Below are 19,712 nucleotides of genomic sequence, written 5' to 3'. Positions count from 1 at the left end.
GATATACCATGCAAACACTAACCAAAAGAATGCTGTTGTGGTTATAGCAACATAAGCCAAATTAGAATTTAAGTCAAGAAGTATTACTAGATATAAAAGGGGACATTTCGTGTTAATAAAAGGATCGATTCAGCACTAAGACATGATAATCCTAAATTTATAAGTTCCCAATAACATAGTTTCAAAATATTTCAAAAGCAAAAGTTGACAGAATTAAAAAGAATATGGACCAATCAATATCAAAGTTAGAAGTTGTAATATGCTTCTTTTAATGTCTGATGGACACACAGATATTAAAATTAGTTGGGAGATAAATTATTTGAATCATACTATTAATCAATGTGACTTAACTGATATTTATGGAACCCTTCCACTTAGAACTGCAGATTATACATTCTTTTCAAGTTCATTTGACACATATGTCAAAATCAATCATATTCAAGGCTATAAGGCAAGTCTCAACAAATTTCAGTGGATTAAAGTTATACAGAGTTTGTTCTTTGACTATGGAGGAATTAGACTAAAAATAAACATGGGTAGTTAGAACAATCCCCCAAAATTTACAATTCTATATGGACCAAAGAAAAAAATCACAGTGAATACTGGCACATATTTTGAACTGAACAATAACATTAATTCAATGCATCAAAACTTGTGGGATGCAGCTAAAAGAGTGCTTAGGAGAAATTCACAATTTTAAATTTTATAATTTTAAACTAAAGTATTAGAAAAGAAGAAAACTTGAAAATAATCTAAGCTTCCATTTGAAGGAGCTAGTAAAACAATAGCAAATTAAAGCAAAAAGAAAATAAAGGAAAATAAATCGTAATAATGGTAGAATTAGGTAGAAAGCAGATATACAATGGAGAAAAACAATGGAGTAAAAATTTTATTCTTTAAAACAAATTCATAATATTGAAAAACCTCCAACAAGATGATCAGGAAATGGAAAGAAAAAAATAAAATGTACCGTATTAGAAATGAAAGAGGACATGGCTATGGTTCCTCCAGATTACTAAAGACATAAGAAGTTGATGTTATGAATAATTTATGCTGATAAACTTGACAACATATTTAAAATAGGAAAATTCATTTGGAAAAAACCTAACCAAAATAAATAAACGAATAAAACGGTTCTTGGTCTAACAGTTTTTGTTTTATTTATGTCTGCTTTTTTCCTTGTCTTTGATGCCTTGCAGTTTTGCTATGATGTTGGCAGGAGTATTGATTTCTTCTTATTTGTCTTGCTAAGTAGGCTGACTGACTGTCATGACACCTAGAAAGTTTGTCTTTTACCAATTCTGGAAAATTCCAAATTTGGATAAATCATTCCACTTCTATGTAGATCACTTCTTGAAACCCTTCAGTGTCTCCCTCATTTACTGACAGTATCACTACTTAGGCCTGTCGTGATCTAGTCCCCACCCATGTCTATAATTAAGTTTCCCATTCCATATTTGTTTGCCAGGAAACTGATGCTATTTCTTGTTCATAACTCAGCTCAATTACCACTTACTTTCTGAAGCCTTCCCGGAAATCTCTTCTCCCTAACCGCTCTCTGTTTGGTGTATCCCCTTTTTCCTGCTCATGTGTCTTATCAGTTGACTGCATTTATCTATTTATAGGTAAATGTCCCCCTACTAGTCTCAAGTTTCCATTGGACAGCTCCCTTTGTATTTACAGAAACAGGTTCTTAGCATGGGCTCTATATATGTTTGTAGATTAAACAAATGAATTGAGAAATGATTCCTATCTACCTCATAGGGATCTTGTAACAACTAAATGAATACCACATGAGAAAATACCTGTCAAATAGCAAGTGCTACTCCGTTGTTTGAATCTCCACAATTCATGCATTATTTTGGTACCTTGGGTTATATACCAAGTTGGTTGTCTCTTTAAATTTCCTTATTTCATATGGCATAAAGCAGAGTTCTTAATCTTCTTTGATAATAATGAAGTATATTTTTGGTTCTGTACCTTTTCTTCCAATTGCTATACTTCTCAGAGCATTAAAAAAAAAAATCAAGGATTTCTAGCTTGGTATAGTTTCCCAGTTATTACACTTTGTCGTGAAAACTCAGTATATCTGTGAATGCTCTTCTCCCATATATCGCAACAGTCCTCTCCTGCTCTTCCTTTGGGTGTCTACTCCAATTTTACGTTGTGAGTTAGCTTTTCCTGACTCTCCTTATAAAATAGCAAACTCCACCTTTATTCTTTATTCCCCCTTTACCTGCTTTATTTTTCCTATACAGATGTCCACAAATGAAATACTATATATTTACCTTTTTTTATTGTCTGCTTCCCCCACAAGCACACTAGCATATAAACTTCTTAAAGTAAGGAACTTTGCTTCATGCCTAAAACAGTGTCTAGCACACAGTAGGTGCTCAATAAATATTTGGTGAATAAGTGTATCGATAAATGTATCAATTAGCACTGATTGACTCTTTTCGGTAAAATCCTGCTGCTACGGGAGACAGACAAGATATAGCCACTCTAAGCATGCTAGCCTTCAACATTCATCTTGATCTGGGATGAGGTTACAAAACTTGACTATTTTGTTTTTCTTTAGAACAGACTGCCTAATGCATGATTTCATCCCGAAAACTAAAGAAATTACTTCCTCTCCTGGCAGGCACCTAAACCAACTTCTAAGCTGGCCGCGTACAAAGCCCGTCTGTTCTGTGCTGGTTAAAGATAGTGGCAGTTCCTGCCTGCTTTTAGCAAGCTTTATTTTGCTTTCTGTTTTCTTTCACTACTTGAGGAAAATTTACATATCTTTTCTACCCATTTTATCGTTTCAATCTTGGCAAGAACTTTCAATCAATTCTGTGCAGGCACTTGCCAAAGAAAGCACTCATTTACAATGTTTATGGGAAATAAATTCTTATTATTTCATAGAAACAAACATGTAAAGCCACACTTATTTGTATGGGAGAGGTCCAGAGATGATAAATGACTTGCTGAAGACCACATAACTAACTTTTGCAATACTGGGGGGTATAATACCCACATCCTGTTATTTACAGTCACGTAATCTTCACACTCTGCTGCCTGATTGTCCTTTAGTAAGTTCATTTATGTTTCTTACCACCTATGCGTGAATCTAAAGCCCCTCAGTTCTTATCTCACTACTGTGAATCTGTCATTGATTGTGTTTCTTCATCAACCTTCAACTGACAAACTGCTATATTGGTTTTTTATGTGCCATCAAGCTTCTCTCTCCAGACTTAGCAAGACTGAAATAATGTGGTCTTTCAGCTAAGCTGACATTCCAAGGTCGGCTTTGTGGTTGATGAAACTGCACAGTCAAAGAAGTCTGACGTAATCTGTCCTCCACGTTAGGGAGAGCTTGCTTCCGCCTGCTGGTCCTTGGTAGGGATGTGCTACTCTCAGCTTGCTACTCAGATTAGCAATATATACTATACAGACTGTAAGATTAGCAATACACACTGTTTCCAGTAATGTGGTGGGTGATACCACTAAAAGTACCTGCCGGCACCTTTTAGACTTAGGACTGATGACTGGGACTATCATTGGACTGGCAGTGCCTCCTGGTGGCCAAGGCTCCAAAGATTTCCAACTGCAAAGTGGCCAGGGCAGCAACTGCCCAGCAGGCAACCCTTGCCCTGTCCTTCCTTCTGAGTCTTGTCCCCACATCATGCAGTGAGAATTTGGTGCTGATCAGGTCTTCATCAAGTACTAGCCTTTTCAGTATTTTGCTGACTGAATTCCCCCAAAATGACCATGATAATGAAAAAAAATTGGGGTGGAACGTGGGGAATACAAATAGAAAAAAGTCACTAATGTCTCTAGAGCAGGTCAGTTTGAAAAGTGCTTTGTAATAATGTGGTCACTGCTTTTCCTCCCTATCAACCCCCTATTTTAGTCCATTTTGTGTTGCTATAACAGAATACAACAGACTGGGTAGTTTATAAAAAAGAGAAGTTTATTTGGCTCATGGTTCTGGAAGCTGGCAAGTCCAAGATCAAGGGACCACATCTGGTGCGGGCCTTTGTGCTGCATCATCCCACGGTGGAAGGCGGAAGAGCAAGCGGGATGAGAACACAAAAGGGGGGGGTCCAACTCATTTTATTTAAAAGATCCCACGTTTCAATGCTGTTGCATTGGGGATTGTTTCCAACACATGAACTTTGGAGGACACATTCAAATCATAGCACCCCTCTTTTGTAGGAGATTCCAGCTGCTCAGAAGTGCCAAATCATCCTCCTGAAGTGATACTTAAAGTTTCTTCAAGAATAATTTTAGATACATTACAATGAAATACAGAGAGGCTCAGCTGGTTTTTCTGGACGCTTGTATTCTGGAAAGAATATGCATGATCCCAAAGATCATATTTTAAACTCTGTACTCTTCATAAAAATGAAGCTAAATCATGTCTACGAGCATCACCTTGAGATTACTGTCCTTACGCCCTTGCTGGTTTAGGATGTGCTAATGTAGATTTGGGTCTGGGAAAGAGTAACTCTTGAGAACTGTGGAGGAATTGTGAAGGCTCCACTTCTCTATGAGGGAGAGAGAATTCCTGTGTAATGCATAAGGCCATGCCACAACAAAATGAAGTGGGAAGTTTGTTTTCAGTTCTTCCTTCTACCTGCCTCTGTTGTCCCCAAAGCATCTTTTGTCCTCATGCTGTCTTGTCTCCTGAAGGAACCTCTTCCACCAGGTCTTTCTTTTCCAGACAATACCCACATTCCAGTCCCTTCATCCTTGCTATTTCTACCTTTTCCTCATCAAAACACACCTATCCCCGGTCCCTTCTCTCAAGGTCTTGGTCTATATTCTGATAAAGTATTTTATGCCATGATTTAAATAGTAGGTCACCACTCATTGTTCTGTTCCTTCTTTTCATATTTGCATTTTAGCTGGGGACTCCTGAAATCCTTGACTAACTGGGCTTGGAAATCAACCTTATCTCTCAAATTATACACATCACACACCTCCGCCATCCCCCAATGCTCAATTCCAAAGATGATGTTGTTGAGAATGCTCTTTGCTTCCCTGACTTCTGTATGAATGTCCTCACAGCTGACTATCCTTGGGCTGTCACTGCAGTGACCAACGACTCCATGTGCCAGAGTCCACCGGTTTTGATCTTGGGCCTGCAGATCAAATTCTGATATTTATTTATTCAACCCACAAACAGAGAGGGAATAGAGGCAACAGGAGAAAGACACAAGTCCTCAGAAGCTGAGTAGAAGGATTTCTCTCCAGTGATTGTTGCTTACTTGCCAGCAAAGGTTTTGGTTAGCTGTGGAATATTCCAACAGAGGGAGAGAGAATCTGGCAATTCTTTGGAGGATTCCATCTCATTAAAATTGATCGTGGCCAAATTTTGAGAATTAGGGAAGGGAGAGGTGAGTGATCGGTGGCAACAATTGGGGGACATTATGCTGCAAGCCTGACACTTGTCCTGTCATCGCCTGTGTCTTGTCCAACAAGTTTCTTGGGTTTTTAAGAAATTTCTAGAATGTACACCCCGTCAATCAGGAACAGCCCAAGTCCCTCTACTCTCACCCCCACCCTTGGCCCTCTATCCCCTTCCCTTCTCCCAAACCTCCCACACCCACCCGGCGTAGGTGCCTTTCCCGTCGGCGTAGGTGCCTTTCCCGTCGGAACCGCTTTAACCGTGCCCAGGGCAGCACCCCTCTGGCGGCCGGACCCGTGCCTTCGAGCGGCGCCCGCGTCCCGGTGCGCGCAGACGGCTCCGGGGCCGCGCCGCGCTGATTCGCTGCCGCGCGGACTGCGGCGCCCGCCCCTCGCCGCGCGCCGGCTGCGGCAGCCTCAGTCGGTCTGCAGCCGCACGGCCACCGAGAGCCAGCCGCCGCAGCCCGGCCACCAACGCCTGCGTGCAAGCTCAGCGCCCCCGGGAGAGCAACGCGAGCCCCCAGAGCCCGCACGATGCAGGCCACTGCGGATTCCACCAAGATGGACTGTGTGTGGAGCAACTGGAGAAGTCAGGGTATTCTCTTTATTTCAGTAGTGCATGCCTGCGGCGCACGGGAAACCCGGGATCCGGACTCGTCCATTGTGCATCGTTTCACCTGTGGGACCTATGCATGCTTTATGCCCAAAAGCTTTCTGTTGGGGGGAGTAAACCTGTTATTTCAAAAATCAAAATGGATGGTGTTTGAATTTTTTTCCCTTTTTTTTTTTTTTGGTTTACACCCCCTCCCCTCCACCCCTTTGTTTTCTTGTAATGCTGGTACAGTATTTTAAATAATGCATCACTTGCCTCCTCTGGGATCTTTTTAGGGATCCGTTGATCAATATTTGTTTAATCTTTTCTCATCCCTGGAGTTAAAGTGCTTCCTTATTGTTCCGTGCATCCCAGTGCATTTATTTCTGCCGAAAGGTTGAAATCTCCTGGCAGAACCATTAACTCAGAGGGCTCTAGAACATCTTTTAAGAAGGACACACCCTTTTCAGGGCTGTTATTTGTGGTCACACAAAGGAGACTGGAAATGCAGACTGGCTCTCAAAATTCTGGAAATATGATGGCGTAGCCACATATTAGGATGGTTTACTTTGAATGTTCCAGTGTTTCTGTCTCTCATCGAAGTAACTTGTAACTATTACTTATTAAGGATGGGTATCTGTGGAATAGGTGGAGGGAAATAAGAAAACAGTGCCGGTTGCCTGCTGGTACAACAGATTTATTTTGAAACAGTCCATAGCAGCACTGGGTGTGGCCACCCTCCAGCCTCGCTTGGGTTGCTTTTCAGCCATTTTTATTCAGCCTCATACTTCACACATCCATCTCTCCTTTGTTACTGAAACATTCTCTCCTTCACCTTGCTCAGTTAGAGATGGCGAGGAGAGGGAGATAATTGGCAAGAATGAATTACAGGTAGTAAACTTAGGTGTTTGTTAGATAAAGTGTTTTTTCGTATTTAACAAATATGGTTCTGAAGAAGGAACGTTTGATTTAACCTGCAGTGTTTTGCAGCATCCCTCAGGGGACCAAGAATACTCTGGAGCAGCAGCTGATTTTTTAAAAACCTAGCATTTTCCCCTTGTAATTTTATATCACAAAGAATAGAAAGCCTTTTCATCTTTCATTCCTCTGTGGGGTTTTTCTTTGGTATATTGCTTAAGAGAAAGTAAACAAATCTCAGAATTAAAAGCACACATACTTTGCCTGTTGTCTGTTGGATGGGGTGGCAATGACATAAAATGCAATAATTTACTTAAAATTATGTGGGTCTGTTGGAAATACAGTTGTCAAAAGTAAATAGATGGACCTGATACATTTAAAAGCCAGTAAATAATAAATGTGTGGCAACTGAGAGGCGTGATTTTAGAGAATGGTGACAACTACGTAGAATGGCATAGGTTTAATATAGACGGCAGTTGTGAAAATTCTTTGTAACATTCATTTTTGTTGTGTTTAGATCCATCCAGTTTATTGGATATACACACTCAACAACCAACTATGGCTTGATATAATATCAAGTTTAGTTGGAAATAAAGATTGGTTTTTAGACCATGATTATGGGTTTCTTCTTAACAAAAGTAGTTACCAAAACATGGCAGGTTTTCTTTTTTATTTGTATGTGCTTAAGATATTGGACACTATTTCATTACAATCCTGTGTATTTTACCTCAGTGACTTCAGTTGACCTCTATGGGGTTTTAAAAAATGCACGGACATTTATGATCAGAAATTAACACAAAATGCTATAATTTGTCCACTGAAGACAATCATTTTAATTTCCAATGTATAGCTACTTGTAGAGATTAATAGAAGATAGCTGAGGATCTTTTACACGCGGTGACCTTTGGTAGTCTTCACTACCATTGATTTCCTTTTGTCAGATAGAACAAAGCCATTATCTTGAAAATTGACTAATAACTAACTGGGAGGGTGGGTTTATAGGCACAAGAGAGAAATGGTAAGGAGTGAATTATTCCTTCGGTTTCTCCCCAGTATGAGAACTTTTCATCTCTAAATTAAATCTACAATAAGATTTTTTGTTGTTGTTTAGCATTTTCATTGTATCTTCTTCACTTTAGTTCCTATATTATCAACAACAGTTGTTCTTCACCGTGGCTGCACATTAGAATCACCTGGGAAGCTTTCACAAACACAAAGGATGCCTGGGCCCCACCCCTAGAGATTTTGATTGAATTAAGCCAAGCATTAGTAGTTTAAAAATTCTCCTTAGGTGAGTTTAATATGTAAGTCGGGTTGAAACCACTGCTGTGGAGTAATTGTTAGTAAGCCCAATCCATAGGACAGCAGAGGTCCAGTGTACAAATGATGAAATGGGTGTGACTGAGGAGCAGCTGTGAATGCAGTTGGAAAGAACATTGTTGATAATGTCCTCTGGAGGTATTAAGAGGTGAAAGTTTTACTTAGAAAGGAAATAGATAATGTGTTTCAAGTTTCCTCCATGTTAATAAATATTCCATGGAGAAATTGCAGCAGATTGACTATTTTGTGAAGACTCCACTGAAATTAATTAAAACTGTAGTGCACATGCAAAAGGAAACTTACATGTATCTTATTACCATATATGATTTTGGCAATAGACAAGAACGTTTAAAGAAAAAGAGGCTAAGGTCCACATTACACTATATTACACAAATTCTGCTTCCAGTTAAAAAAAATTACGTGAACCAAAGGACATTTTACTCAGTGAAAATGAAATGAGAATGAGACAGGTTACAGGTTACTACCTAGTAAAACACCTATATAGATGATAATCTTACAGGTCAGTGCAATACTGCTGTTTATGGGGCACTTTCACTGAGCACTTCACTTGCATTACTACATTTCACCCTCACAGATCCTGTGCAAGTAAGTTTTATTACTATCCCTGTTTCGCAGGTGATAAACTGAAGCTTCTGTCAGGGCACACAGCTAGTCATACCAGAGGCTGGATGTAGCCTGGGCTGACTCCAGAGGCCCTCACTTCTTACCACCTCACTATCTGCCTCAGAGTGATGTCTTTTTCCTCAATGACTTTTCTAAAGATATGAACTATCTATATATAATGGTAATTGTATGGGATTGATAACCTCCCACATTTGCAACTTTTCATTTTGCAAAACGTCTTCTCATTTGAGCTTTTCAATTTACTCTTAAGAGTAAATAATGAGCCTTGAAGTTAAGTGGCATGCCCATGGTCTTGTGGTAAGTGGTGAACTGGGTAGTAGAAATGACTCTCCTGGCTTCACATCCAGGACTCTTCCCAGCTCAGTGTTCACTGCCTCTCTTACCAATGCTAAGTTATACAAGGTGAGCTCACTTACCTCTTCTGAGATATTTTCACATAGCTCCTCTCTTTACAGACAAAGCAAAATTTAACAGCAAGGCAGTGATCTTGCCCAGTTTATGCCATTGCTGTCATCAACACCATCATCATCAATTCGTCATCCTAAATTCTCCGTAAATATCAGCTCTGTGCCAGTTGCTGCCTTAAGCTCTTGTTACATACCTTGTCTTAATTAAGTCTCCATGAGATTATTGTGTTACTCTCAGTTTATAGAGGAGGAAACTGAGGGTTTTAAATAATTGTCAGTAATTTGCCCTAGGGCATAACTGGGTCCTGACCTCAGGGTGTTTTGATCATGAAGCCTATACTTTTAACTATTCTATCGTACAACCCAAATCCAGATGGTATTGTGCCAGGGTAACAAAATGTGATCAGAGCCATCCATCTACATGAATCTGTCTGTAGATCATTTTTTTCCAGGTTTTACTGTACTCAACAAATTCACCTGGCAGGACGCTTGGTAATACGTTGGATTGATTCATGTCGTGTGCTTGGGGATAATGGTCAGCTCCCTCTTTACTCTGTGTGGCAGCATTCTGTAGTTACAGCTTTCTCAGTATGTAAGTTGTTGATGGAGGACTAATCACTTTCCAGACAGCATAACCTAAAGGCATTTGTTTTTTTATGAAATGAAATATTTTGAAAATTCTATGCTGACCTACAGCACTCTGTGGAAATACTTCGAGGTAGTCTGTTATGAAAGGTGCTAGTTCAAAACATGTATTAAAGAGCCAAGCATCCCAGAACCCACAGAGGAAATATGTTTTAGCCACGGTAATTGGAACAAATGCTTGTCTTTTGAAAATGGCATTTGATAAAGACAATTTTACCATATACATAAAGGCAGACCTTTTATCAAAATCAGCATTTTATTTAGATTTATTATTATTAGAATATTGTACAAATATTACAACATAAACATTACATGTGGCAACTCCCACTGGGTGGATTCTAATGAGATTCAATGGGCTTAGCTGGAGAGCTAGGGATTTTTTTTATTAGTGAAAGAAAACTCTCATCATGTGCATAATATACCAAATGTAGGTAGTCAGTTACTCCATTGAAAAATAAAGGTCTCTGCCCCATAAATATGTACATAATATGTCTTATTATGTGTCAGTTAAAATAATAATAAAGAAAAAAGATAAATGTCAAGAAAAGAAAAAGAGGACGGTCTCTCATAAATATGTGCAATTATTGTGTGTCAATTAGAAATAATAATAAAGAAAAAGAAAGGTCTTCTTTTTCACGATGTCTTATCATTTTCAAGAGAATCTTTATAAGACAGTATTTCAAAATTTTGGGAGAGAATAATGGCTGTATCATTTTTCTAAAAATGATACATGTACATTATGATAATTTTCATTTGTACAAAGAGAAGTTCAAATGAAAGCCACAAATCATCCCAAATCCTCCTGCCCAGAGCTAATCAATGTTAGTATTTGCTGAATATGGTCTAATATATCTATATATACCATAAAGATGTACGTGAAGGGCTAGTTAGGCAACAAAAACAGTTTTTATAAAATAAGATTTATACATATAAAAAAGCATTTAATTTAATTTAATGGAAAGAGATGACATGAAACTGAAAGAAATGTGGAACTTCAGGTATGTTTCTTTACTATATGAGCAATTTCTTCTTAAAATTAAGAAAAAGACTATGATAATCATCAATAGCTTACAATCATTTTTTAATTACATGTTTCAGTTTTAAACTGTACAGATGGGCAATCTGCAGTCTTTTTTAAAAAAAGAAGATCCACCGTGAGTAAAAAAGGTTGACAAAATACTGATCTAAATTCACATATTCAAATTTCTGATTTTTCTCAGATATCCATGAATTAATACTTATTTTATTAAAAATAATAATAATCCTGATATTCTATGACTAAAGCATTGTGATTACTATATATCAACAGGGATTGTGGATGGAATCTCCCAGCATAGTCAACAGGCCCTTCCTTCATCATTTTAAAAAAGTTTCTCTTCTTCTCCCCACTTTCTCCCTCCCTCTCCTTATATTTGAAATGATATTCTGTACTCAGTTTCATGTTTAGAGTGCTTTATACATTCTGTAACAGAATCTGTGAAGTAATTGATAAATTTTAAATTACCTTATAATAGAATTAAATTCTAAAAGCCATTGACTCCAACAAAACAAAATCGAATATTAGTTAGACCTTGAGTGGACAGCTTTCAGATTATTGCCTTTCTCTTTGAAAATAATTAAATGAATGTCAAAACCAAATTTTCCATTCTTTTCAACTTGATCTCCTAAATTGTGTGCATATTTGGCCCATGTATTATTTATATATGGTCACCTTTCCAGTTCTAATGAAAGTACACGCAGCCATCCAAAGAAACATGGCTGCCTTATAATTAACTGGAGAATTTGAAAGCTAAGAATTTGACATTAGTCATTCTTTAAAAGCCATCTTCTGCTTAGATGACAATAATAATAACTGCTTTAAAACCCTAGTAATTATCACTGTATTCTAAACTTATAACATATGTTGCAAAGAAGATAAGAAAATTGTTAGGAGTTTTGAACTTAGAAGTAGAGTTCTCTTTCCCCAAAATATGTTTGAGCTATATCTTTAAGTTAAATCCAAGCAAAGTTGCCTTGTTGTTTCACAAAATAAAATTCTTAAATTCTCCCTTATTTCCTGTATTGGTAAAGGGGGACAAAACAATTCCAACATTACTTACAAGTTGTTTGCCAAAATTGGTGTTAATTCTGAACAAATGAAAAGTAGAAATGTAACGGGTTTTACTTTTTAGAATTTATTGCAGTTCCATCCATTTTACCCATGAGTATGTATCAAATATGGCCATATTTTATCTCCTTCCTTTATAAACAGTTCACCAAACTGCAGACTGGCTAGCCTCAAATCCAGGGGTAATTGGCATCATGAAGGACTTATCTTATTTAATGGAACAAAGGTACCAAGAGATATCATTCCTTTTCTTATATCTTTTTAGTTCAATAAATATTTTTGCCATTATGGTCTTGGTCAAAATTTTTAAAAAAGAACCAACAGCCGTCTACCTCCGTGGTTCTTTTCTATTCCAATACAGTGATGGATTTTAAGGTGTGTCACAGACTTGAGTTTTGTAGCTGGTTATGATTGATGACCAACAGACTGAATGAACAGTGTGTATTTTGATCTGGTCAAAAAGCTTAAAGAAAGAAAAAGTGCATGAAGGCACTCCTGATTCAGTGCCTCAAAAATTTTTCTTCGTGCTGTAACTAACATGGTCCCAAAGCCTGTCTCTCCTTCCATGTGACCACCTCTTCCTTGAATCCCAGTTTGCCTGGTGAAAACCCCTCCAAATGAGCCCCCTGGCTTTGCTACAGGTTTAGAAAAAGAAAAAGCTGACCATCCTGTCTTAATTACATGGACCTTGCTGTTAAACTTCCTGGACAGGCCCACCCATCATAGAGACAAAGGGCCTAGGCGTCACCGTGTTAACTTACAGCAGGGAGGGAATGGGGATATGTTAGTCCTAGTGGTTAGAACCAGCAGACAGGAATCACATTCACTTCAAACTCAGGAAAAAGGGGAGCCCTTCATAAGCATAACGCAGGTTTTGACTTCGTTCCGACCTGAGGAGTCGCTGCTAGGGAATAGTGTGTTTGCTGTGTCTCTCATGGAAGACGAGTTCCAGACTTAATGTCTCCTGTCACTTTGACAATCAAATTCTTCATTTTTCTTTGTTCCACCAAAGCTCAATTAGAGAGTAGTGGATTGAATGCTGTGCTCTTTTACTATCCATAGGAAGCACCGGGCTTAACGTGTCTTCCCTTTGAGAACATCCACGGAATTATTTAAATATCTAGAAATAGTGTTGGCATTTTTTCTCTTGACAGTCATATTGGTTGTATTTAGGAGGTGTGAGGAGAGGGCCTGCAAAGTGGAATCACTGTGGGTGTCTTATGGGCAAAGTCCTCCTAGCAGTTTCCCCTCTGGGCTCAGGGCTTCTGGATTGCCATTTCAACTTTGTACCTACGTGGGAAACTCTTAGTAAATGAAACCCATGGATTCGTTGACCAGAAGAGGTCATTGTTGAAGGTCTCTGTGAATGTTTAAAGTATTTTACTGCATCTACTTCCGTTATGTTTCTCCAGTTTAATGTAAAATGAGGGAAAATTAAAGTAAGGAGTTACTTCCGTTTCTTCTTGTTAACATTGTGTGGTGATATTTTGTTTGCCTCACAAAAATGTCAGAGAACATGGCTTTCTATCACTGTTTTGGACACTGGATTAAAAAGAACTGAGGTCTGTCTAGCTTTCTAATCCTGTTCACAAAGTAGTCAACTATTTTAGTCAAATCATTGGAAGCTTGCCAAAAAGTAAATAAAAGTCAACAGCATGTCATCTTTCACCAATTCTTTTGCTGAAACGCTGATATTTTTATGAGCAGGAATTTCTTACATTTTCTCACTTGACCTTTTAAAAAGTAGCATTAAGTTGTCATACAGCAAATGGTGCAATGCTGCCTGAAATGAAGTCTTTTTTGGGCCACAATGAAATATAAATATACATTTAAGAATATGATGCAATAATGCAGGTAATTGTACACAATTTATTGCCATTTTATATTATCCACTTATACCACATTCAACCTTATAAATAAAATATGAGTATCTGTACCAGTGTCTTTTCAGTTCATACATGTTTAATAAACTTTCTGAATACTTCAGCTACTATTGGGTCATATCACTGAAGCATTTATAATAGTTTCCCAAACCAGTAAATTAGGACTGCAGCAAAGAGCTTTTTTTCTAGAAATTACTCATAGGATTTAATTTCCACTTAGCTATTAATTCAAACCTTGGATCACTTCTCTTATTTTTCTTTTCTGTTATTGATTGGATTCTGGAAATGAAGGAGCACTGGTTTCAGCATTTGATATTAGGATTCTTCAAATGTGCCAGTTTACCCTTGACTGAATTAGTTCTAAAACAGTCCCCAGCAGGCTGTAGTATGTGCTTATGCCTATGGTTTTGTAACTAAGGTGAGATCACCAAGCCCAGTCCACTTACCAAATCGATAGGAAGCATTGATCTCTCATTTCAAAGCCAATGTGTTACTCTTTGTTTTTTTTGCAAAGTAGCTTTAATTTTTATAACAGGCAAAGCAATACAGTGATATACCTGTCTTAGTGAGTATGCTTCATGAATGTGTGCTCAGATGCTTAAACTCTCATCTGGTGTTTCTGCATTATGATGATATTAAAAAAGAAAGCTATCTATACTTTGTTGTACCCTAAGATCATTTGGAGTAATCTGTTGCAGTTACAGAGTTATTTATATCTTTCTTACTTGGGTTCTAAGGAAACTTTATTCAAATACTACCCACTTTTCTGGATCGGGTACTATAAAGCTTCCTACATAAGTTTACATTAAGCGAAATTAAAATGTGAAAAATCAGCATTTACACAGCAGATTTGGAACACAGAAATTCTCTTCTCTGTTCACAACTTTGTCACCTCCTACCCTTCCCACTGAATCATCAGAGCTTTGGGCCATTTGCTGGCACTCTGACCACACATAGCCACCGCCATTCTCCCAGCCCGTCAGTCCCCAGCTGTCTCGACTGTCTGTCACTGCCAGCCTGAGCTCTAGTGTTGTTCATTTCAACTCTGTCCTCTTGGGTCTTACAGTGCTCTGACCATGCTCCTTGTGACAATTCACAGTCCTGGGTCAGCCCCACCTTTTATTCATCAGAACGCCCAGTATCTAACCCTGCTGACTGGATCCACTAGAAATCCTGGACTTTAACCAAACCTTCTTTACTTTTGGGCAATCCTTTTATTTATTCCTTTTTGAATCCTTACCTTATTTTTCTAGATCAGCACTGTCCAATAGATTATAATGTGAGCCACATATATAACTTTAAATGCTCTAGTAGCCACATTAAAAAAGTCAATTTTATTTAATCAAATATAACCAAAAGTATTGGCCTTTCAACATATAATCAACATAAAAAGCATTGAGATATTTTACATCCTTTTTTGTACCGAGTCTGAAATCCAGTATGTAGTTTACACTTACAGGACCTCTCATTTGGGACTAACCACATTCCAGGTGCTCAGCAGCCATATGTGATTTGTCACTACTGTATTGGACAACACAGGCCTTGACTTTTCCTACTCTCTTCAAACCCTACCTAACGGCCTCAGTTTCAGGAAGACCTCATGATTTATTTTCCAGGGAAAATTCAAGTTAATTTACTTCATGCCACTTTATGTTAGTTCTTTTCTACCTCAACACATATCTGTGGCTGCACCCATACCTTCCCAAAATGTCTGTCCAACTTTATCCATTCTTTTTTCTCCCTTCTTTCAAAAGAGAACGCTATGGCCAGTCCCATTCTTTCCTGCCTTGGCTGAGACTTTGCTTAATCAAATATCTCCTCTTTCGAGAATCTTCACCGCTCACTTTCCACTAACATTCCCAGGTTTTGCTCAACCTAAAGGTTTACTGGTTACTGCTGTTTCCCAAAGTACCGTCTTCTGTATTACTTTGAACTTCCCACCACCTACCCAGCCCCTTCCAATAGGGCTTGCATCCCCACTACTGCCAACACTGCTGTCTCCTAAGTTATCAATAACCTTCCAGTCTCCAAATCCAGTGGTCCTTTCTCAGCTCTCATTTCTTTTGCTGTGTCCATAACATTCCAGACTATAGCTTATTCCTTTCTTCTTGGAAGTTTCCTTCTCCTTGACTGCCTTAACCTACACTATTGTAGCGCCCTACCTCACACTCAGGACTGTTTTTTACAGCTCCACTTTTTCTTTTCAGTCTCAAATTATGGCTTCATCTTAAACCTTAGCCTCCCCTCCCTTGGAGATTTCCTCCACTGTCACAGCTTCAATCCTCATTTCCACTCAGAATACACCCAAATGTAAATATTCCACCCTCTGTACTAAATTTCAGTCCTGCATTTTCATTTGCCTCCTGTACATAGTCCTCTGAATATCATTGGATATATGATATTAAGGACCATTTTAACTCAGGGCTACTGTAACAAAGCCTAAGAAAATGTCATTTCACTTCCAAACTTCTAAAAAATTCGTAAGTATTGTGTGTAATTGTCAACCTCACCTCATCTGTGATCCCTACCCCATCTCTGCCCCAGGCTGTGTCCTACTGCCCTGCTATGAGGTCATTATGAGGGTACTTCAAAAAGTTAGTGGAAAAATAGAATTAAAGGAGTACCCTCGAGTGTCAAAATCTAGAGGTTTAAAAACAAGTATCAGTTTTCCCCAAGCCAGTTCACCCTGAGATTTCCTATTTTTGTCAGTGGCACTAATCACTCAGTCACCCAGCTTTGAAATGTTGTTTTCATCCTTAATTATATCTTCCTCCTTTCTCCCACAGCTCATTAGTCACTGTTCTTGCCAACTAATCCTTCATAGTATTTCCTTTTATCCACCCCATCTCCTTAACAAATTGTTTGCACCATTCACATAACATCCCACGTTCTCTTTCTCAATTCCCGTCCTATCCCTTCCTCAAACTCAACTTTTGCAACCTCCCACAATACAAAATATGTTGGCATTGGTTCAGTATTTGCTTAAGTGAATGCCTATTCTTCCCAGCTAGACCTTAAGTTCCTTAAAAGCAGGAACAAAATTTTATGATTTCTTCATCTCTGTGCTTACTAGATAATAGATCAATAACCATTTAGTATTGATAGTACTTGTTTTCATTCAAAGACAAAATTTCTCTTAAGTATCTGAAAAGCAGTTTTAAATATAATCAGGTTGTCCCTAGTTAATTACATAACTTTGGGAGACATTTAACGTATGATGTGAGAGAGATGACAACTTTATTTTGGAAAAAGCATCACATTTACGATTTGATCCTTGTTTTTCCTGTTAGCTAGTCAAGATACAAGTTCCTTAACTCTTAGCTTCCTTGCCTGTTATGTACCTATCTAATGGAAGTAATTGTGAGGTTTAAATTAGGTAATATATGAAAATGCTTTGAACATTTCAGAATCTATGTAATAGATAATCTTGCCACAAAGTGTCCAGAATCAACAGCTTATTCTTTTAAGATAATTCTTTTTTTTTTTATTGACCTCCTAAGTAGAAACCTCAGGCGATCTTAGCAAGTTGATTGGAAGATCTTCTGGGAGATGGCTTTACACCAAACAAACATTAGTTAACATTCTGCCTACAATTTCTTCAAGGAGAGCCTGGATTTGGTGCCTGCCATTCTCAGGCTTTTTGAATGGGTGGCTGGAGATTTAGAAAGCTTTTCTAGAAAGCATACCATTTTTAACAGATGTAAAACAATTCATTCCATGGGGATTCACTTGAAAATAGCAAATTCTATGTCCTCTTTGAAAACTATTTGCAGGTTCTCCTGTGTCCCTGCACACCTCACAGGTGGGTAAGCCACTTTCCTTAGCACTAAGGAGGACACCCCCCTTTAGTACAAATCACCCTGTCTCATGATGTATTTATTTCCAAATCTGTCTGCTATGTGAGTCTGTGAGCATCATAAAACAGATTATTATTTATTTCATATTTATTTGTATGTGTGTTTGTTTTTTTTACAATTCTTTTATTTTTATATTCCTGCCACCTCCAACAAAGTCTGGCACTTAGTTCTTGCTCAATGAATACTGAATAACTGAATGAATGTGGAAGAGGTAATGCTTCAGACAATGGTGATGTTTTAGTCTCTTTTGTATTCCCCTTTACTACCCCTGCACGAAACAGTAAAGACTACAGGCTGCAGACCCCCAAATACCTTTAGCCCATCTGGCGTAGACCTAGTCCTAGGCTTCTGTCGATCTGTTGTCTCCAGATCCAGTGAACCTCTGGAGAAGCCAGGCTTCTGTGGAGATCCTTTCTTCTCCCACCTCTGTCATCTACTCTCAGGGTCCCAGTGGTTTACTGCAGGTCATGTCTTCCAAAAGACCCCTCTTCTCCACCTGAAAGGGATTATTATTTTGGTGCTTTGTTCCCAACAAACTCTCCTAAAAAGAAAATTATTTGGTGAAATCTTTCGAATTTTTTTAAGTACATGCAAATCTTTGATGCATTATCCTATTCTGGCATCTTTGCATTAAAAAAAAAAAAGATGATGATGATGATAATGATAACACCTACTCTGAGGATAGAAAAGGGCTCATCCAAAGGAATGAATTTCTAATGGTCAGTCAGTGTGACTAGAGATTGGAGCAGGGAGAAGAGAGAGGCTTTAGATCAGCAGTGCTTCTCCTTTGCCCCTGGAAACCTACTTGTAGAGCCAGCCCTTCTCAAAAGAGAGAAAAAAAAAATCTTTGACTCACCCCAAAACATGATTGTGAGCCTCTCCTCTACTTTCTACATTACAGAAGTGTTATAGAGGAAAGGGAGCAAATTTTTGCCCAACAAAATGCCTGCCTACTGGAACCTTTTCTGAGTTAACGTCATTGGTGGACCAGGTGGTGGGGAGTAGGAGGGGAGGAAATTCTCCCAGCTTCAGATTGCTGGGGTATCCTCAGCCTGCTATAAAAGAGCCTCTTCATCTTAAAGCCCTGATTTACTCTCCAGCCAGCCTGAGGTAAGTCTGTTGCCAAGGAAGAGGTTAGCACTTTGATCCATGGCATTACCTGTGTCACCTGCAGAGCCTTTGGTTATTGCTAGGGTATGTGACTTTTTCAGCTAATTACACACCCAAGAATGATAGGAGCAGCTCCCTGCTCTCTTTAACCTGGTCACCTCCATTTTCCTTTGAGCAGATGACTGAAATCTAATTCTGTGAGCTAAGTGTCTCCGGGTACACTGCACAAGAAGCTGGCAGTATATATAAGCCACTGCCACTTACATTTGGTTGTAAGATGGGAATTTTGCATCTTATTTTCTCTTCTTGAAAATTGATGGAACATCATTCTATAAAAACCATTTGTTACTTGCCTAATTTGAGAATGAATTTGCATAGATTCTTCAGCAAAGCTTCTATGCTTTTTTCATATGCTGATGACCAGAATATTCAGAATATTTCCATTTTGTGTCACATTTGAAGCACCATGGCTTTTTTCTTTTGAACCTAATTTTCTGTTTCTAAGTTGAAAGAGGGTGATAACCGAATGATAAATGTGATGTGGATATGAAAGCTAACATTCCAGATTTTTAAATCACAGAGTGTAAGCCAATAAATCATGTACAACATGGCTTTATCCAAATATCAGCTCCAGGGTTTATTGACACAGCGGCTAGCCCCTCAGTTTTGGTCTTGTTTTGGAGGCAGGCCATATCTTTGTCCAGATGCACGTGGTATTCTCCCAGACCTTCCTCCATGCTTCCCAAGGCACCACTTCTCCAAAACCTCTATTTTCATTGTCACTGCCTCTTCTCAACAGCAGGGGCATTTGTATGACTAATGTCCACATCTACA

At 38.5% G+C, this 19,712-nt stretch overlaps 1 protein-coding gene across 1 annotated transcript in view; it reads left to right on the top strand.

Moving 5' to 3' along the window:
• Window positions 1-19,712, top strand: part of RTN1 (reticulon 1) — a 214,036-nt gene that overhangs the window by 181,736 nt on the left and 12,588 nt on the right. The window lies entirely within an intron of this gene.

Source organism: Cynocephalus volans, chromosome 3, assembly GCF_027409185.1.
Source record: "Cynocephalus volans isolate mCynVol1 chromosome 3, mCynVol1.pri, whole genome shotgun sequence".
In the NCBI taxonomy this organism is placed as follows: domain Eukaryota; kingdom Metazoa; phylum Chordata; class Mammalia; order Dermoptera; family Cynocephalidae; genus Cynocephalus; species Cynocephalus volans.
Note: the sequence above shows the minus strand (reverse complement) of the source record. Positions and strands in the feature narration are given on the sequence as shown.